General features: G+C 38.5%; 1 protein-coding gene across 6 annotated transcripts in view; it reads right to left on the bottom strand.

Moving 5' to 3' along the window:
• Window positions 1-21,475, bottom strand: part of Bmpr1b (bone morphogenetic protein receptor type 1B) — a 340,275-nt gene that overhangs the window by 92,628 nt on the left and 226,172 nt on the right. The window contains exon 1 of one of the 6 annotated variants that reach the window (XM_052730767.1): window positions 16,488-16,678. The exons of 4 other annotated variants lie outside the window; for them this stretch is intronic. The gene's annotated coding sequence lies outside the window, so the exon portion shown is untranslated. Of the gene's footprint in view, window positions 1-13,242; window positions 13,386-16,487; window positions 16,679-21,475 lie in introns of those variants that run through there. One more of the 6 variants, XM_052730768.1, reaches the window with a different exon arrangement.

Here is a 21,475-nt window from a genome sequence, read left to right on the forward strand (position 1 = left end):
CCAGGCACTATTCCATGTAAAGGAAAGGCAATTCAACTCCATCACCAACAGAAATGAAATGAACACTCAGTTTCAGGAATGAGCCTTCCCTCAGATAACTATTTCAGTGTAGGCTGAAGAAGCCATGTTAAAGGCTGATGGGCAAGTTAAATGGCCAGATTCTCAGTGACACACAGCAGCTGTCCAGTTAGATACTGTTTCCCTTGCCCTGAGCAAGACAGAACAATCGCAGGTGGACTACTCCTGCTATATTAGCGAAGGAAAACGAACAACCTGAACCAGAACTAACAACTTAGTCACAAACAGCTTTTGATATAAACTAAGTAATAAAATGATAAACTATCTCACTAAAATTTGAATTTTAAATATAAAATATTATAATTTATATCACAAAAAGCAAACAGCAGTCAAGGTGGGAACCCTAATTCAACATTTTGGTGTAGACAATTTTGCTAGAACACAGACTTCAAATAATAGAAAGAAAAAAGAGAAAAAAAAAACATGTTTTCTGGCTGACATGGAGTAGGAGACATACCTACTTGATTTCATTTCTAACTCTCCCCAATTATATAAAATTCTACAAATGTACAAAAAAGAAGATCCTGTAATTATTTAATCTGCTCACCATGTGATAAATATTAGGGCTGTCTACACTTTGCAGCTATTTAGAATAATGACACTGAACATTCACACACATGTCTGAACATACATTCTTATTTAGCAAACAACTTGATCACATGTTAACTGCAATTTTATTATAATCATCCTAGGAGATGTGGAAGCAGTATCTCACTACAGTTTTGATTTGAAAGTCTATAATAAATAGCAGTTCTGATCATCTGTTCATTTATTGGCCACCGTATAAGTGTCGCTTTAGAAAGTTGCCCAATTTGACATAGAATAATTCTTTGTTACTACTGATTTGTAGGAATTCTTCATATCATTTGATTCAGTGTCTAGTATCATATGTATATAATTTTTAATCTTTTCTTCAATTCTATGAGCTATCTTTTCCCTTTCTTGGTGATATACTCTGAAACACAGAAGCTAATTTTAATTGATCAATTCCACTTATTAATTTTTATTATTGCTTGTACTTTTAAATGCCATTATCTTAAGGTTTCTTACTTGGCCTATGATCATTCTGCACAATTTTGATAACTGTGAATGACTGGTCACTCTTCAAACTTGGAGGAAAATTTATAGCCAACAGTATTAAAGGTTTCAGTTTCTTCTCAACTTGCCAAACCTTGGTAATTCCAAACTGTTAATTACTTTGTCAGATGGCTTACTGGAGCTCGGTATTTCCCATTACTTGAGCTTATAATTCTTTTATTTAGCTGCTTGTCATATCCACATTCATCTCCTGTGAATAGCTTTGTCATGACTTTTGATGTTTACATTGTTTTGCTTTCCATTTCTGTCCTTTTAAAGACATAGACAGCTGACAGTAACTGTTTCATAAGCCATGCAGCAAATTTTCCAAGAGGAGGACTATCTTGCTTTTTTTGTGGTTTGCTTCCCTAAACTATTAAGTTCACCATTACAGCATTCTAAAAATTTATGTCTTACATTTTTACATCTTCTTTTAAGTTGAAATCATATAAATAGTTTTCTTTAACACATATTTACAGTGTAGATAACAGAATTGACACAGTAGTCAGGCCATCTTAACCTAAGTACTACATTGTATTAACTTTATGACCTTCTTTGAGGCTCCTTCATGATTTATATAATGAGGTAATAAAGCAACAATGCTTTATCTTAATCCCTAATCACATTATGCTAATTAGTAAAGCTATAAAAAAAGCAAAATTAGCATGTTATTATATCTCAAGGGAAAGCATTCTTAGCTTTCTTTATGCCTGACCTCTAAAAATGGCAAACACTGTCATATTAAAAGAAATGGTTGACATGTGTACCCTTAAGTTGCAAAAGTACCAATGAATTATGTCAGTTATTGTCTATTACATTATTAATATTTAATGGAGCCATAAGTATGCTTTATTTTTTTTACTCTCAAACTCTGGATTATTTTGTAGATAATAAGGTAATGGTTCATTTAAGCATGAGAATAATAAAACAATCTGTAGACTAAGAAGTAAAACATTATAGAACTTCTAGGGCATAATTTTGCCCATGTGTCTTATAAAATAAAAACAGATGATATGACATCTTCAATGGACCTTTAAAAACCTTTCTGGAGCAGATGTAAGAATCAAAACAAGCCACAGAACAAAGGATGAGTGTTCTCATTCAGCTTTCAAAACCAAAGTGTACACTTACACTCACTGGATAAATAATCAATGGAGAGGTAGAAAAATAGGATAAGCACTACAGCAATGTCACCTACTAAAAACAGTGGAACAATTTTCCCCAAACCTTCTACCCCAGCTGCCCAATGCCGTAAAATCAAATGCATAACTTTGGAGGGGCACTGTACAAGGGTGTTCAGCAATGGAAAGGGACAATGACTACATAATTCTGGCATTAAGAAACGAATCTGTAAAGTTGTTAAAATTCATTCTCCAGGAGTAAAGCCAGAGATCAGATGTCTCCTTTGCAGGCAGAGATATTTGACATAATCTGTGAGCTACCTCAATAGACAAGTATTTCAAGATGAGAAGAGAAAGCTGCTCCACCCTTATGGGTGGTATGTAATTTTTCCCCCTAGAATCCACATGTGGTCTTTAATTTTTTTTATTATAGATACCTGAATGTTTATGAACAGAAAAATCAAACAAATATAAAAGTACTTTGTCATGAACACAAATGCTTTGAATAAAGTAGAATATAATGAAATAGAGAGGATAGGCAAAACTGAAGTCCCTGGCTCTGTTTCATTCAGACATTCGAATTGTTCCTCTGAGGTGGTCATGTTTGTGCTGTAACCCATTTGTTAGATGCTCATGTGGCAAACACTTGCTTCAGATTTCTGTTCTGCCTCAGCTGTAGTCCTAAACTGAACATGTAAATTCCAAAGAATGAGAACTAACATTCTGAGATTCCAACTCTGCTCTACCTCTAGGAACAACAGTAAGACTTTTGCTAAGTCCCCAAAAATATGCACACCACTTGTCTCTACCAAAGATAAAGACATAGAGGCAGATCATGAAAAGTTTACAAGGACTCCTTCTGATACGCACGTAAGTACCTCTAACATACCTTGCTACTGGGGTTGTTTTAAGATGTGGGGATGTTTGACACACATAATAGCACTTTATTTTCTGTTAAAGAAAACCCTGTGCTCCATCATCCCACACACAAACTACTTCCGTTCTTACTTGAAAGGAAATTCCTTTCAAGGTTCACAGTGCATTAGAGACAGCTGCATTGCTCAGCTCCCTGCAGAAACTTCAGAGCGCTGCAGATGTGGTTCGTGCATGACATGGATCATGGAACAAGACAATCCCAAGCATTTGGTGTCTCTTCTCCTCCCTCTTTTAATTTGATATATAAAGTAAGTGTAGGGTTTGTCTGAGTACAGTAAGTGCTGTATGCATGGGCCCTGAAGGAATACCAAATTCTGAATGCCTGAATGCTAATTTATAAAGCAAGATAAGGTTTAAAAGAGCACATTTCCAGTTAATGACATTGTAACGACATTCACTACCTATTAACTTCAAAGAGACAAACCTCACATCCACACAAACTTCCCGGGTGTGTTTCCATATTGCCCTGGAACTCAGAAGTGTTTGTCTGGAAAACTCAACCCTGGACTCAGAACCAGCAAAACAATACTCAACTAAGGTAGTAGGAATTCTGGCACAGGACTTTTCCAGTAGAAGAGAGTTATGACTTGATTCCTTCCCAGAACAGTCCTCAGCACTGCTAGACAGTGACAAACACATAAATTATTTTCATTGGGAACATGTTTAATGTGAGTAGGGGTGGGCACAGAGCTAGAGACAGTCAGCAATGTGATGCTTTCTGAAGGAGTTCATGGAACTTTATAAACTCTGAAGACAGCACCAAGAGCCAAACAAGTGTTTAATGATTATCAGGAGGGAGCAACTGATTTTATATGTGTGTGTATATCTATATACATATATACATAAACCTATGACTTTATATACACACCCACACATTCAAAAAAGCAAGAAATCTTGGATTCTCATTTGATTTCCCTATCTCAGAAATCCCTCAGGTCATAATGAATTGTTTCAAAGGAACCAAGGCTTGCTACATATACCTTTTTCATCACTGAGGATATTTTAATGATTGTGAAGAGCTGTTTTTATCAAATAATAGGTCATGCTCATGTTTTATAAAAAGCACTGTAACCTGGATAAGTAAGTTGCTTTTCAAATCAATTCTATTCTTTTTAAATGCATGTAAACAAAACAGTTACATCTCTTGGAAAGGGGGAGGGACATCTAGAGATCATCTCTGCAGGAAAGAATGAACAAAATATCTGGATTCATTAGAGAGAGAGTGTGTGTGTGTGTGTGTGTGTGTGTGTGTGTGTGTGTGTGTGTGTGTAATATCCAGAGAAGTTATCACATTGGTTCTGTCCAGAGTTAGTACTCAGATAATTGCTTCATAAATTTGAGATGGAATGTCAGCACCTATATCTTAATGACCTATGGTTATTCCGAGGCAAGAAACAAATAATCCTGCTGTGAGAGCCCACATTCTGTGCTCAAAGTTACCAAGGTGGCTGTCCGTGGCTCAGCACTGATTCCTTCTCCACAGTCACTGTAGCAAGCCTTGAGCGAAGAGACAATGGAACAAGACAATCCTAGGCATTCAGTGCCCCTTCTCTTCCCTCTTGTAACAAACAAACATACATACACACACACACACACACACACACACACACACACACACATAGACACACACATAGAGGGATTTCTCTATGTACAATAAGTGCTATGGGCATGGCTTCTGAAGAAACTCACCTGATAATACCTTGCCTCCCACTACTCAGGGCAGAAAGGGGCAGAAAATCACCTGCTTCTGAACTCAGGGCTCCTCTGCCACTTTTAACAAAGCTGCCACAAAGAAAACACACTGGCCAACTGCTGTATTATTGTTGGCAAGTACCAAAATTTGCTTAAAACCTTTACAAATGAAATCCAGCTGCTTAAGCTCAGTACCAGATGTCTTCAACAATGTGTGGCTTTGATAGATTAAATTGAGCATAAGAGAGAGATGAAATATATGAAAATCTAATTTGCAAGATGTTTGTCATTAAGTCTATTTTTAAAAAACACAGAAAATTACATTTTTCACTGGAAAGGCTAAGTAGTATAGATTAACAACACACATAATTGCTAGTAAATTGCTTGTGCTAGGAATAAACTGCTTGGTATACACTCATAAAATCCAGGCCAAAAAACAATTGAAGGAATGCCATATATCTGTGAAGAAATAGTGATTTATGCTCTTTTTTTCTTTACATCCAGGCCTCATAACATGTTTTCACTCAAGGCATAGGAAATTAAGTAGGAACTATTTACTGATATTGTCTGACTTCAATAAACTCCAGCAATCCTATAAAAACAAATGTATAAGAAACACATGTGTGGATATGTATAATACATAGGACAAAGAGTGTGATAGTAAAGGGTAATTTTTCAGGAACCTCAGCTAAGTGCCATCTGCCTTGTTTCTGTGACTGTGTCACACTGGAGTTCCTCTCAGGCTCTTTTCTAGGTCGCTGCTCACCTGACTTCAAGAGCAAGGCTACGTCCAGAACCACTCAAATATTCCTACAAAAGCTGCCAAAACAATTCCTAGTATTTCATGGGTAAATATAGTGTGATACACATAAAACATCAATTTTGGGGTTTTTTTTTCTTTCAAAACAGACACATAAGAAGACTGTTGCTTTGCAACGGAATAATAATTCAAACATATTAACTTGAACCAAGGTAAATGTGCTGCTGAGAATGTGTCCCACAAAATTGAGTAATCACTAAAGTCAAACATAGGCACAAATCAGCAAGTTCTTATCCTTTAGATATGAAGAGAGTATTTATTTAAAATACTGATCTAATTTTTTATTTTTGATAAAAAAGTAATCTGTTAGAGAGAAGCCAAAGGTTATCACTAGATAAAATATGTTTATGTTATTCAATTTTATAGCTGAATAGTTCTATAAACATAAAGAATGGTAATTTCTTCAGCTTGCAAACCCTGTCTTCTTTATACTTGAGAGTCAACAGAAATAGAAATATATTTATTTCTGTCATGTTCTGTTGTCTCCCTTGTGGCTAATATTCCCTATTGGTCATGTTCCCTCATTGTTGAGGCTGCACAGTTAATAAAAGGGTAGTCTAAGTCATGATTTCCACACACATATGAAACTTGCACTTAAATTGAAAAAAAAAAACAAGATGATTATGGGATATTTTGTGGAACAAATACGTAAGAGGAGGAAATAATATGGACAAAAGTCATTTCAACACATACTCAAAAAATTTGTAATAAGTGTATTAAACACATGTGTTAATTTTCACCTGGACCCAAGGCGGGAAGAGAAGCAGTTTTAGATACTACATCCCCAGAGTCTGTTCAAATAAGGGACATACAAGGATATCCTCAGAGTCTGCCCAGGGATCACAAATGCCAAGTATATAATGTGTTTCCTGAGACACCAAGTGTGTAACTACTGCTTTAATTGAGAGGTAAAACTGGGACCTACCAACCTGACAGGACCATTGTTTCTCACAGCCTCCTCACTGCTGTGTTCGTGGATTATTCTTTCCAACACCTGAGCACCTGGAATTTCATCTTTTTTTAAAGAACAAAAAATATTAACATACTACACATCTGTCAATATAATTCTGTAGAAACCATTGAATTGTGATAGCATTAAAAATTAGTCTCTTGTTAATTAAGTTCAAGTAAGAACTATCAATATTTAAAAGTATACTTAATAAATACACTGCTTAGTGGCTAACAGCAATCTATCAACAACAAGGGGATTCTGGGAACCCTCACAGTACTACAAATGATGACAACATGTACATTAAATACTACTTTTTGAAATGCTGGAGTCGGTGTCTAGGGACTACAACATGTTAGACACAAGATCTTCCACTGAGCTACACTCCAGGCCCAAGGTGTTTCTAATTCTAAGTTAAAACTAAAGCTTCTTTCACAACTGTATCTGCGCACAGTGCCAGTTACTGCCAGGCCATCTCAGGACTGGGGGATAAACATTCAAGCTGGGTTCATCTGACTATTCTAAGGTCAGTAGCTAAACAAATTTCTCTCTCCGGGTGTTCAAAATGAAAGACACTGAAATATTTATCAGTTATCTCTGCAGATCCACGCTCCCCAAAAGGACTTGCAGTACCAGTGCCTCTCAACACTGTAGGCCACATGAGAAATGAGGATGTCTAGTAGGGTAGGTACCTCTACATACCATGCAGATGCTTTGCACTCAAGAGATAGCTATGAATACAGGGCACAGCTTTTCCTCTGAGATGCATACTCCCACCAAGGGAGTACATATGTATGGTGATATTTTATTTTGTACTAAAATGTTATTTGTATGTTAATAAATAAAGTTGCCCAGGGGGTCAGAGCTATTAGCAAGCCATAGGAAAGCTAGGCGATGGTGGCGTACGCCTTTGATCCCAGAACTTGGTAGGCAGAGCTAGGTAGATCTCTGTGTGTTCGAGGATACAGCCAGCATTGGAGACACACGCCTTTAATCTCAATACCAACCATAGAAGACCTGGAGGTCTGTATAGACAGGCAGTGAGAAGGCAATCATGTGGTTGGGTTTACAACCAATGAGAAGGCAGAACCGAAAGTCTTTATAAAGACTTTAACACAGAAAGTAGCTCTCTTTCGGAGAGGTAGGACCACCGCAGGAGGAAGGGTAAGGTTTTAGCTCTTAGCTCTGACCTCTTGGCTTTCTTCTTTGCATTGGTTCTGTGTTTCTTATTTAATAAGATGGTTGGTTACATCTACACATATGTAATGATAAATCATATGTTAAAAGAAAATGACTCATTTAAAGGACTCATTTAATTTAGACTGTTAAGAAAAATTTTAACCGAATGACATTTAAGCAAACAGGCATAGGCAGAGCAGAACCAGGGAGAACTTTCCAGGTTATAGAAACAGCATATCAGAAATATCTGTGTGAGAAAGGGGTCTGGATTTTCAGTATTTGGGTAACAGGCAGGCAATGGAAAGTCCATGGGTCTGATGCCCCGCGTGTGCGTGAAAGCGGCTGCAGAGACTGAGATGAATTGTGGGCTTTCTGGTTTCCCTGAAGACCTGTGAGCTCCCTTTAGGTATTTGCCATGTCTGCATTCAACTTTTCTTGTCTACTAAAATGTCTGTCCTTTATGACCAAAATATTAACACAAATAATGTGGGGTGAGCATGTATATGTATACGTGTGTTTTCAAGCACACATATGAAAGCAAGTGCATGTGCATCTGTGTGTTTACATGTGGAAGGCAGATGTCAATCTCAGGTTTCCTCCACATGTACCATCTACCCTGTCTTTTGAGACAGGGTGTATCACTGTCATTCATTAGGCAAGGCTGGCTGGCCAGTAAGCCCCATGACCTTGCCCCTTCCTCCTGTGTGCTGTGATCACAAACCTGTGCCATCATATTCAGCATGGCTCTGGGGTATAAATCGTGGACTTGCTCAGCAAGCACTTTACCCAGGAGCCCATCTTCTCAGCCTAGTCATGTGATGTTCTATGGAAAGTTAAGAATGTAACTGAAGAGAGTAACTGAAAAAATTAGTTCTTCCTAAACCATATCTTTCTTTCACAGTTAAGAGAATGGTGGAGGATTTTAGAACATGGAACAGGGTTATTCCGAGTGCAGAGTCACAGAATTACCTTATGTGTTTCAATACTAAGTTTTTAAAGGAACTTATTAAAGTTGCAAAGTAACTACTTATACATGAAACCAGTAGAAGATGAAGAGTTCATCTAGACCTAAGCAGAAGAAAATCTGACCAACAGAAAATTTAGCTGATTAAGACAATCTGTAGAGTTAACTATTGTCCCTTTTATTTATTAAAGATATGCTCAATTTCTTATATTAATTGAATATAAATAAGCATATGTTTGAAAAGTTATGGAAAAGTATCCCCACAGACTTGCTCCTGAAAGCTCTCAATAAATAAAAGATTTTTAAAATGTCACTTTGTATTTACTGGCTTCCAGAGGACAAAACGGTGCTCTAAAGTGCCTAATGCCATTAGTCTCTCAAAAGTCTTCACTTAGTTGTGATTGAACGTTTAAGATTATGTATGCCCAGACATGCATACACATATAAAACATGTATGGTGGTCAGCACTTTTTAAAGACTGCAACTTCTCATGAAAAGATGAAGCGAAATTATTTGACTCTATATCTAGCAGTTGTTAACCAATCCATGCTGGAGAGTTTAAGTTGCAAACTCTAGTTTGGTCACTTTCCTCCCAGGTAAATTACCACAGATCACGTTACTCCCATCTGTGATTTTCACCACAACTCACAGTTACTGCCAATTAATAGCCTAAGATTAATCTCTGGAAATGCCGCACAATAGCTCCCATCGAGAACACTTTAAACACATGTACGCATGTGACAGCTGTGTCGGTCTAACAGTTCGGAGTTCACACTATATTTCGCCATATGGTAAGAAGGATCATTTTTCACTTAAAAATATGACCAAAACTTGGTCCCCATCCTCCTAGTGTGAGACCACGTGCACAGCTATCTTCACGGCCCTCCTCCTATTAGACTCTCTATTTCCCCCAATTTTGCTTAAATGTTTCATAACATATTTTCAGACTATACACTAGTGTCAGCAAAGTCAGATACAAATATTTTACATGAGGAAAACCATATAGTATTGCCTGGAAGTGAAGAAACAGGATGTAAAATCTGGGTTATATAAAGTTATTGGGACCTTAGAGACCAAGATCTATTTTCACTCATTGGGTTTGGGAATATTTTGTATTAAAAACTAAAAACAAAATGACAAGAAAAAATTCCAATTCCTACTTCCTATCTTTCCTCTTTTTTTTTTTTTGTCTATAACTGTCTTCAATAACATAGACATCCTCTGGAATTAAGTGCTAATACCCACTTTTAGTTTAATTTTACTGACATATAACCACACCAGAGAGAGGAGAAGCTGTCAGAATTCTTATATATCCATTAATCAGGGATATGAATGAAAATGTTACCTTGATGCATGCTAATATGTGAGCCCAGACCCTGTCAGGAAGGGCATATGGTTTCTCTCCATGTGTGAAGAACAATGAGCAGTCTACTGTTAGTTTTTAGGTCAGTGAATCTAGCATACTTCTAACATCACTTAAGTCTTTCAGCAGAACTTTTAGAGTGGGAGAGACCAAAATAAGATTTTAATACTGTTTATATGCTGTATCAAGCCTTATGGTGTGGATAGATCTTTGGTATGTTTTGACAACAAAGGTCATGGGGTGTGTGTGTGTGTGTGTGTGTGTGTGTGTGTGTGTGTGTGTGTGTGTGTGTGTGTGTGTATGTATTTTCCACTCTAAATCTGTTTGAAAAATTAATGAACACCTCAGATTTTCCCATTAGGGGTCATATCTTCACTGTTAGGAAGGCAATATCACATTGAAGGACTCACTAGCTTTCAAAAATTCACTTCTGAAACAGCCACAGTATCCCAATGTAAAAGCTATGGCGTTCAACATCTCCAGCAAGGACTGTCTTGCTTCAGTTTTCCTAAGCCTGTGTCAGCTCAAGTGGAATATCTGAGCTAAGATTTAGGTGCTGGGAAGACTTAAGCTGGTCAGTTACCTTACACACAGGCCACCCACACCACTGTTCCACTTACAAAAGGGTTCTTCGCTCTTTCACTTACTCTGATTTCACACAAGTCGCGATCACCTTGGGTAGAGCAGCAAGGCTGTACACATCTTTTAGCACACGCACTCTTCAGATATCACTTCTCATCATTCTGAAAAAGCTACTTTAAATAAAGATTTAAGATCTCAGCACATTAATTTTGGCTTTGCTGCTGGCTTCAGAGTCATGACCACTTCACGGATCTGTGCTTCACAGCAGTTTGTGTGTGTGAGATGTCTTTATTATTAAATGACTGCAGAGTTAATTACTATAAAACATGTATGTTGTCAAGAAATTTTGAAATTTAGCAGTCAAAGTTTGGTAGTTTCTCAGTGGTTAAATTCATAACCCTTATCTCAATCTATATTCATCAAGGCAAAACCATTAGTAAAATGAAGCTTATTTTATACAGTGTTATTAACAGAAAATTCATCATAAGAAGTTAAAGTTAATTGATGACTAATCTGGAAACATCAATCAGGATTTGGCATGTAACACTAAGATTCTTCACAATTTTGTCTTCACAATCTGAAATTCTTCATATTTCCAACTTGTTAACTTCCTATTCTTGTATAAAGTAATTACTAATAATGAATTTGATAATTATAAAACTCCTGGTACTATTATACATTAAGTATTACTCTAAATGATTGTACATGCTTCTTAAGTAATTAAACCAATCTTGTGGGAGACACAATTACTAGCCCCATTTTATAGTAGAGAAAACTGAGACATCATAGTTAGCTATTTAAGTAGTCACTCCAAGGGACATGGCAGAGCTAAGATTCAAAGTGAGGCTTGCTAGACCTGAGGTCCATATCCTCAATTACTGTACTGCAAGGTAAGTGATTGGTCAAACACACACATACACAGATACATGCTTGCACAAATACACATGTGTATGCCTGAAACACACAGACACAATCAATCACAGGCACAAATGCACATGTGCAGGCAGGAAGGAACCCTGGACAGGGAAGGCAGGATGACCTGGAAGGCAACAGGGACTCTCTCTGAGATTCTGCCTCCTCACCAGAGAAACAAGAGAGCACGTTTATACACGAAGTTACATTCTAAACTAGTAGTATATGGTTAACGGATTCTGTGTATAGCACATGGTCTCTTCTTTTTCTTGGCACAATTTGATGCCACATTCAGGTATTTATATTTAGAGAAAAATACTAAAGGAAAACTAAAAATTAGCTTTAGGCTGTAAGGATTCCCAATTTGAATAGAGGAATAAGAGTGCTGCCTATGTCAGAGCTTTCCAGAATTGTCATAAGCACTATGTTTCCTTAGATTTCTCTGTTCTCTTTGAGGAGATATGAGATTATAACAGCTTTGGGAGAATGAGCTAACAAACTAGATAGATGATAAACCCAACCTGCCTTTACAACAACAGATGTAACTGCTCTGACTTACATCATCCACTCTTTTTTATTTCAGAGCATTTTTCCTTAGAGCCAAGCCATAAAATCTAATATATTAACAGAAATGAAAACTTGGCGATTATAAAAGAAGTAATCCTGTCCATGCCTACTAAAAGTACAAGATAATCAATAAGAGATACTTATATGATGGTGTAGCCAAATTTGTCCTATAAACAGCAGTCTAGGTGTGTGAAGTTGGACTATAAATGCACTACAGTCTTGCTCACAGTCCCTTTATCATTTCACTTCCTTTTACAAAGCCATTATTTCCTCATAAATCCATCATCACTACTGTCAGCAGCACAGGGCAGTGGCTCATATTCATCAAGTTGCCTTCCTTCTTACTTAAAAAATAGTTTATTCACTCTTAAAATATGATACTTTCACTCAAACAATTAAAATATTTTTAATTACTATATTTTAGCTACCTTGATGTAAGAACAGTTCTGGATGAATTATTGCACATCAAACCCGCGTTTTCAAATGCAGAAAAATGTTTCACACATTCACAAACTGTAACCACTGCCATTGTAAAGTTAGAGATTTGCTTAATGCAACCACACAAAAATTACTCTAGCCTTCAAGGTTAATTTACCAACCTACAAATTCTAACAGAATTCAAATTATAATGGTCAAAACAAAGTTTATTAATGCAGTCATGGTCTTAACTTCTTCATATACAAAATTTCATAGTTTGCTGGAAATTAGGCTCCATACTCGAAGTTTCAAACTGGACTGAAAGTAATTCTTGTCAGAAGAGAGAGAGAGAGAGAGAGAGAGAGAGAGAGAGAGAGAGAAATTTTAAATCACTTTACAATTATTCTACTAAATTACCTAGAGGGTTACTCCAGAGAGAGAAAGTACTAAAAACACAGAGCAGTTGGAGGATGGGGGTGGGAAGTTTTAGCCACTAAACTTCTGCCCTTCAGTGTGTTAAAAAGCCCCGAAATCACACATGAACTCTGCCCCTGCCAGCACCGCGGTGTGAGACAAGGATCTTACCCTCCTGTGCAAAGGCAGAAGAATAATCAAGGAACTGAGCAGCTGCCCGGCCAGATCTGGGAGCCAGCCCACTGCAGGAGAGCAGCCGCTGCGACCTGCTTGCTCTGCCTGCAGCTTCTTGCCTGGCCTCTGTGGATGCTAGTGTCCTGCAACCGGGCCAGCAAGCCTGAGACAGACCCAAAGACAAGCCTGCTACAAACTGGTTTTGTCACCACAGACTTTCTGCATCACCTCCTGGAGAGGGCAACAAAGGCTGAAAGGCCCCCTCCCCGATTGTTTTCTAAAGAAAGGAGTTTGACCCAGACGCCCACACAGGGCCAGTGCACAAGAGGCTCCACCCCGCCCAGGCAGCACCCCAGTCCCCTGGCTCCCACAGCAGTGAGAGAAGTCATGGCAGGCCATACCAACCTTTCCCTGTCACAAAAAAAAAAAAAAAAAAAAAGTTTATTTCCTCCAGCCAGAATTCTTTCCTAACTAAGAAGTGTCACATTTGAGAAAAAAAATGTGAAGACAAGAGGAAATCATAGTGTTCTTTTCTTGGATGAAATGACAAGAGATAGTTGAACACATCAAAGTGACACTTTCCCTCAGTTTTCTCACACTGCGTCAACATTTAAATAGAGCAAATGAGCCGAATCTAACCCACAAATAGGAAAAGGATCCCATACTAAAGATATCTTAGCCAATACTGCAAGTTGCCATACTCTGGCTACCTACTCATTTGTCAATTTTCTCTAAATGGATACTGTTTCATTACCTGTACAGTACTATGAATATTACCAAGCTTATATACAAAAATAAATCTGTTAATTCTTTCATTATTTTTTTCATTTTAACTGTAGAACATTATGTTTTTATAGATATTCATTTTTTCCAGGAGGCTGAATAAACTTCCCACAGAGAGGTTCTGAAAGAGACAGACAGAGAGAGAGAGACAGAGAAAGTCTTGTTTTCTTTTGTTCTGAGACTGTTAATAAAACCAAGAAGTATAAAGGAATTGTCAGAGCCCATGCAATGTTACTAATAGGTAGGCCCAACAGAGTACTTACTAAACCTCATCACTTTACCTGATCAAGATTTATGAGAAGAGCTGGGAGATTGTTCCCTGGGTAAGAGTGACTGCTGTGTAAATAAGAGGGCCTGAGTTCAAATCCTCCCACCTAAATAAAAGCCGGGCTTGTCACAGGTACCTGTGGTCCAGCACTGTAGGGAGAGTCTGGGCAGATAGATCAGACCCCTGGTTTCTCTGACCAGCCAGGCGGGCAAACCTCCAGTTCCCTGGGAGCCCTTGTCTAAAACAGTAAGAAAAAGAGCTATAGAGATGATTGACATCATCTAATAACATGAAGAGTGACAGAGACTCACTCACAAAGGATCAATGAGCGAATAAACTTCAACTGCTTCATCTACTACATCACGATGATATGTTTGATACTTTATGAAAAAAGTTTAGAACAAAAACTGCCATCTTCCCATCCCTTCCTGAGAGCTAAGGACTGTTGCTGGAGGAGGGGTGTCATTTTCTATAACTATGTGGCTTCTGGAGAACTAGATGGGAGTTGTGCGAAAAGGAAGGGGTACAAGAGGGCAAGAGGGGATGGGTATAACCACAATATATCACATGTGTGCATGATGAACATGCAAACAAATGGAGGCCATCAGAAAAGAGGGGGGAGCAGACAAAAACCAAGCAGTGGGATCTCTTCAAACCTTCTCTGCTGGGCTCAGAGCCACATCACCCCGTGGGTCTGCTGCCAGTTTGGAGCTTAGCCGAAGCTTTGGGCAATGACTGAATGGCTGAAATGTGGGACAGCTCCACTGTCACAGTCCCCCCAAAAAAGGGCAAAGAGGACTTCTTCAGAGCATAAACAGCCCCCCCACCAGAACTCCACTTTTGAGTCAAACCCAACTTATACCAGCAGCTATGTTTGACTTAGAATTAAATGCTAACTGATGTGGATGTACTAGCAAAGCAGTCAACACCACAGGAATATAAGAGCTATAATAACAAAGTCGGGGCAAAAGTGAAGCATTTTATAACAATCCTCCCCAACACACTAGCATTCATAGAAATTCAGAGTGGAGGATGGATTAGGATGGGCTGAAGATCACTAAGCTAGTATGCAGCAACAGAGGAGACAGAGGAAGAAATTAAATGAGCAGGGCTCGAGTTAAGAATATTTCATTTGTGAAGCAGCATGGGGACAAGCCTCACTGGAATGGGCAGCTCCTATTCAAAAGTGGTTGGAGAAAAAGCCAGACAGAGTGGAACCAGCATGTGCAGGACTCTGAATGCAGGTTACAAAGTTGAGTCTATATATTAAAGGCTTTTGAGCAGTTGACTGGTTTGATGAATAGAATATATTGGGATTCTGGTTGTAGGATACCGTCAGTTTCTAACTATGTGGGGAGAAATGATAATTAGATTTAAAATGTAAAGTTTCTATTTAATCAAGATATTGCTAATGTAGATTTCATTTTAAAATATTAAAAAACTCACCCTGAATCTACCATTCTATATTGTTTTACGTGTGGTGTGTGCCAACAACAAGGATGTTCCTAACATACACAATCAGCTCCTAGACTACAGGGCTCAAAGAACAAAAATCTAATGAAACACCCACGCTTCTCAAGAAATCTGGCTCAGCCAAACCTCTAGACTTCTTTATAATTTAACCCATTCTCCCTAAAGTATATCATTTCCTCAGTGTTCACATTTCAGTTTGCAAAGTCCAATCTAATTAAGCCTTTTCTATTCCTGCTTTTTCGTGGCTGAAGCTGGATTCCCCTCTTCCCTAATGGTGCTGACAGCCCCTGGACAGCATGCAGTTCATGACTTCTTTGCATATTTTCTTATGAAGCTGTCATAGCTAACTCTGCTTTTATTTTACCTTAAAAAGAAGCTAAAAACTTTGTTCTCAGTCTTATCAACAAGAAGGAATAGCAGAAAAGAGAACAACCATGGCTTACACGGTAGGTGTTCTTCAGCTTCTACTAACAAGAGCAACTTTACTCTGCAGTCAGTTTACACACTGAGGTTTTGATAAATGCTCCAGAGGAAAAGATTATTTTTAAGATGGCATTTTACACTGGGCACCTCAGAGAAGGGCAAGGAGAGGTGTGCGGTTAGCACTGCCAACATGAGGGCCTGTCATCCTACTCATCTGCAGAATTTTCGTACAGAAGGACACACTCTAGACATATGGCACCTCTGCACTATAATAGAGAGAGTATGAATGTGTTACCTGCACAACCCAGAGGAACTGTTCAGACACTCAGGAACAGTGAGCTCTTGGGCCAGCTGTGACGACTGTTACATTCAGTGAGCAAGCGCATTAGTGCACATTCCTGAGTTGAGTCCACTGTGAACGTAGGAAGGCATCACGGAGGAGCAGCAAAGTCCTGATGACTCTCACTGATGACTCTTCTGCCACTGACATGAGGACTTTCACTACCCTCCTTTAATAGACCAAGACCCGAAGTTGCACTGGCCACACTATTGCTGGGACAAGGAATGTTATTGTTAAAACAACACAAAATATATCTTATTTTAAAATCAAGTTTTAAAATAATTCAAATTATACTTGGAAGAATATCTCCTTGAATACATTTATTTTGGCTTGATTCATCAAATATTCATATGTTTGAAGCAGAAGAATATTTATAAATTGAGATTATCTTGTTACTAATTTCAATTTGTAGTTTATTTTCACTTGGAAATTCTATCTTCCTGACTATGTTACATACATGATATAATGTGATATCTCACATTTTGCTGGGGACTTTTATTTTTCTGTGTGTTAGGTGGTATGCCTTTGCCTAGTGGATATGAGGATAGAAAAAGTCAACACCTGCCTTCAGGATAAATACTTGCCTCATCCTATAATGGGAGGAGACACCAGCAATGAGTATGCAGCACAGATTCATGGTGCCTGAGGACAGGGCTGTACTTATAGAAGAGAGGCTTGAGAACTGGGTCTTCAGGGACTGGGAAGTTGGTGAACTACCTGTATCACAGCACAAGCATGAGGAACTGAGTTCTGATCCTCAGCCTGACACAGTAGCATGCATCTACCTGTAACTCAAAAGCTGGGAGAAGGGGCAGAAGAGACAGTTGAAATCTAAAACCTACTGACAGACAGCAATGGGGGAAGACACCTGACACTGATCTCCACGTGCAGGCACACACACATCTGCATGCATACCCACACCCACACATACATATACCTAAATGAATGGATGCACACACATACACAAATAAGGTAAGGCCTAAAAATGAAATAGAACTGTATCTGCAAATGTATTTCAAGTATAAAGAACTCTTGTGCAGAGAAAAAAATGACATCAAATACATCTATGCATAAATATTAGAAGTCACGTCTGAAGGAGATATGAGAAACTGAGTAAGCCCAAAGTTCCAGAGATGGGTGGTGGGGAGTGGCAGCTAGCAGAAGCCAGGAAGGGCTTTGCTTCTATCCTAAAGTAGAAGCTTCGATTTCATCCTATATGCTTGGAAAGGAATGTTTCCATACCTGCAGACATCAGTGTGGCTCATTCTTCATTTCTCTGTTGCACAAACTGACAGCAACTATTACATTTTATAGCTGATTGTATTTTGAAGCAAACCACCAAATAAGATGAATAATACTTTCTTCTCTATCTACAAGAATGTTAACAAAATCTTTCCTTATTCTTAGCAGGAAGAATAAGGTATGTGCTACTGTAATTATCATCTGAACAGCCGTACTAATATTGCTGGTAATATGATTTACTTAAATATAACTTCCAGGACACAGGTGCATCAGGATTATAGAAACTTCTATCTTCCTTTTAGAAGCTAGAGCATTTTGGACCCCTACGATTCCATGAAGTTTTGTACTACAATATTTTTTAAATTTGCATATGTGTTGCCTTCAGGACAGTACTGGTAACACATTGCATTATTCTTATTTTTAACTAACCATTTAATTCACATTAAAAAAAGAAACTATTAATATTTTACCATGAGAGGAAAATGGAAAGCAACTCAAGGAGCAAAAGATGTTCCCTGACTTGGGAGTTTGTGAAGACTGCATCTTTGGCTGTCTCTGGCCTCCCGCCTCCCGGCCCTGTCCTAATTTGCAGCATTCCACACCACTAGTCACTAACAACCCTGAGCTGCCTTCAGCTGTTCAGTGAAAGACCAACCATCACATCCTGACAAATACACAATCCCTTCCTCCCTCGCAGAAGTGACACATTATTCTGAGCACGTCTCCGCTCCGCTTTCATTGCTCTGCCAAGGTCCCCCCGAGTGGGAAGGGGTAAAAAGAAGAGAGCAAAAGATCCCACAACTTGTCTAAGCCGTTCAGGGGATGATTTGTGCCCTTATTTACAGGATCGGACTGTCACTGCAGATCTGCTTTCAGGCCTCGATTACATGTGATAAGGGCTGACCTTCTTTACGTATTCACACATTATGAACTCATGGAGAGCAGGCAGGACACAAAAGTCCTTCAGATGTTCTGGACATCAATCAAACTCACAGCATGGAGCCTGGAAACTTTTCTTCCATTTACTCAGGGAGAGGAAAGGGGACAAGGCAGACTTAATAAAGTTTAAAGCTATGCCACACTACATTTGGGAAGACTATTGTTATTAAAAGTGTACTGTTTAAAATAATTCTCTATAGTTACCACTAGCAACAACAAAACTCCACACACAAATATAAACAGACAACCAGACTTTGTCCCTTCTTTAAGATCTCAAAACTTACTGTAAACTAAGTCTCAACAGCCTTAGCAGATGTTTTTTGTTTTTCCCTTAAGACATTTTACTAAGGATGTATTGCAAAAACTAAAAATGTAAATTTTCATTTAAAACATCTAAATTTAAAAGGTATCTGAGACATTCACATAGGTAACAGAGAAAACACACTTTTAGGAAGCACTTTAAACATTAATATAAACTGGGCCAGCAGTCCGTAGTCTGAATTGTTTTCCATTTAAAACAAACACTGTCCTTAACATTTGAAAGCTCTAGTGGTATAGAGTAGTTATAATATACCCGCTGGTGCAGGATGCTGTGTTGTTCTACCATGGTACCCCATCACCACACACACACACACACACACACACACACGCGCACACACACACACACATACAATAACTCACTAACAGAATTTGAGGTCAATTTTGAAAAGAACAAATGAGTACCAGACTGTTCTATCACGTCATAATACATACATATTGGGAGTGAATAATGTCAGCAGCAGCACAAGCAAACTCATCAAAGATTCTTCAGTTAATCAGTGATATAATGGTATCTCAAACCAAAATCATTTATCTAGAGAATGTAGACTACTTTTTGAAAACCAGTGTCATGCTATGAATATGCATGGTCTGTGAAACACACCCCTCCACAAACATACACATATACACACAAGGTTTAAACAGCCACATATGAGTAAACAAAGCAATGGATATTTGAAAAATGGGAAGAAAATTAAAGGCAACTAAGATGATTAGACTACCAAATACAATTAACTGAACTAACTTGTTAAGGAAAATGCTACAGAAGAAACAGCCAACTCCAAGATGTATCCACTATGTACAATCCATGTGTGGGTATTTAATCTATCATTTCCTCTCAGTGTTACTCTACAAGCAGCCTATCAGGGCAAATTTGCACCCTAATCATAGAGAATCAAGTGAGAGATGATATCTGAGACCATTCTTACTTACCATTAATCACTTAAGGGCAAGCTCTCCTCTCATAAAGTGAAATTGAATGGGAGGAAGGTATTTTGACAAGAGCCTGGAAGCAAAGAACCCAGGGAAGACGAGTTTACAGTTTCCCAATCAATGTAATACATGGAGGATGGTGCTTTATGTCTGTGCTTTATGTGGATTTCCAGCTATTTATTAGGCCCCATATTATATCCTTAATATATTTCCACATCTAGTCCTCACCTCACGGGGTAGGTAATCACACTTCCGTTTACAAATGAGAACACTGTGATTAAACAAATGGGTTCTGTGAATAAGTTATGATGAACAGACGCAGACACCCATGCTTCACAGGTAAGGATCACTACGCTTTTGTTCTGCAGAAATAGTCGCTTTGGTAGGTGGAAGCCTCAGACACTCTGGGAGGCTGGTGAGATCCAATAATGGAACACAACTGATAGAACTAAGATATGGAGAAAGAAAGGTTAGATAATTGTAATGAATCGAGAGGAGATTGCCACCAAACCCCCTGGAATCCAGAGTGGTGAAACAACAGATCGGACGGTTCAGACTCATTTAGAGCTGGAACTCTTCTCCACAGCATGTGAATTATTTACAGGACTAATTGAGATAAAATACTTATATTATCTTTTGCTTGAAGACATTTTCTGTAAACATTATTTCCCATTTTCTCTTTAGCCATTCAATCAACCACACTTTTCAAAGGAGAGTGAGGTACTTGGGGTTGAGGAAACATCTTTTTTCTTCCTTGATTAGATCTATTTGTGTGATGGGAGGCAGTGAGGCAGCACTTCAGGCTTGGGGGAAGAAACAAGATGAAGTCTCCAATACCAGGAAGTAGCTCTTTCCCTTGTCTAGGAAAGGATTTTTTGAAGATACACTTCGCTCCACTTCCAGAAAACTAATTCATAAATGGCTCTTAGCTGTCGTCTGTATGCCTGTCTGTCTAAAAAGTGTTAGATGCACTGTACCTTCCAGTACTTTGGCACCTGAACTCTGGAGGAAGCCTACTATGGGAACCCCAAGTTCCTGTGACAAATTGGCTTTTGAGAAGCTCTATTCTAAAAGGTTTCCAAGGCCTTTGTCTTTCTTACAAAACAGATGCCACAGCATCCTTGCACAGAAATTCAAAATCTCCAGTAAGACCTGTTTGCTTCTGATGTTAGTGGATGACAAAGGTGAGCCGTCTCAGACCCAAACCAGTTGCTTAGGATCACCATCACTTTCTCATCCTAAAGTCATACATGCATGAAACTCACGGAAACCCAGTGTGCACTGAAGAAGGAAGCGAAAATCACTTTAAGTGGGGATGATATTATCAAAGGAATTCCATTTTATATTCTGTGTTGTCTGCAGCTGCCTTTGAGTGGGCTTTAGATATAAGGAGCAAGCATTCAACACACCAGTGCTGAACCTACCCCACAAGGAAGCAGCTCAGGTTGTCTATCCATATACCATATGAAGATATCACCTAGAAAACCTGGGTTTTCACTAATAGGAAAGCA

This window comes from Peromyscus californicus, unplaced genomic scaffold, assembly GCF_007827085.1.
Source record: "Peromyscus californicus insignis strain IS unplaced genomic scaffold, ASM782708v3 Scaffold_9__1_contigs__length_137607984, whole genome shotgun sequence".
Taxonomy (NCBI): Eukaryota; Metazoa; Chordata; class Mammalia; order Rodentia; family Cricetidae; genus Peromyscus; species Peromyscus californicus.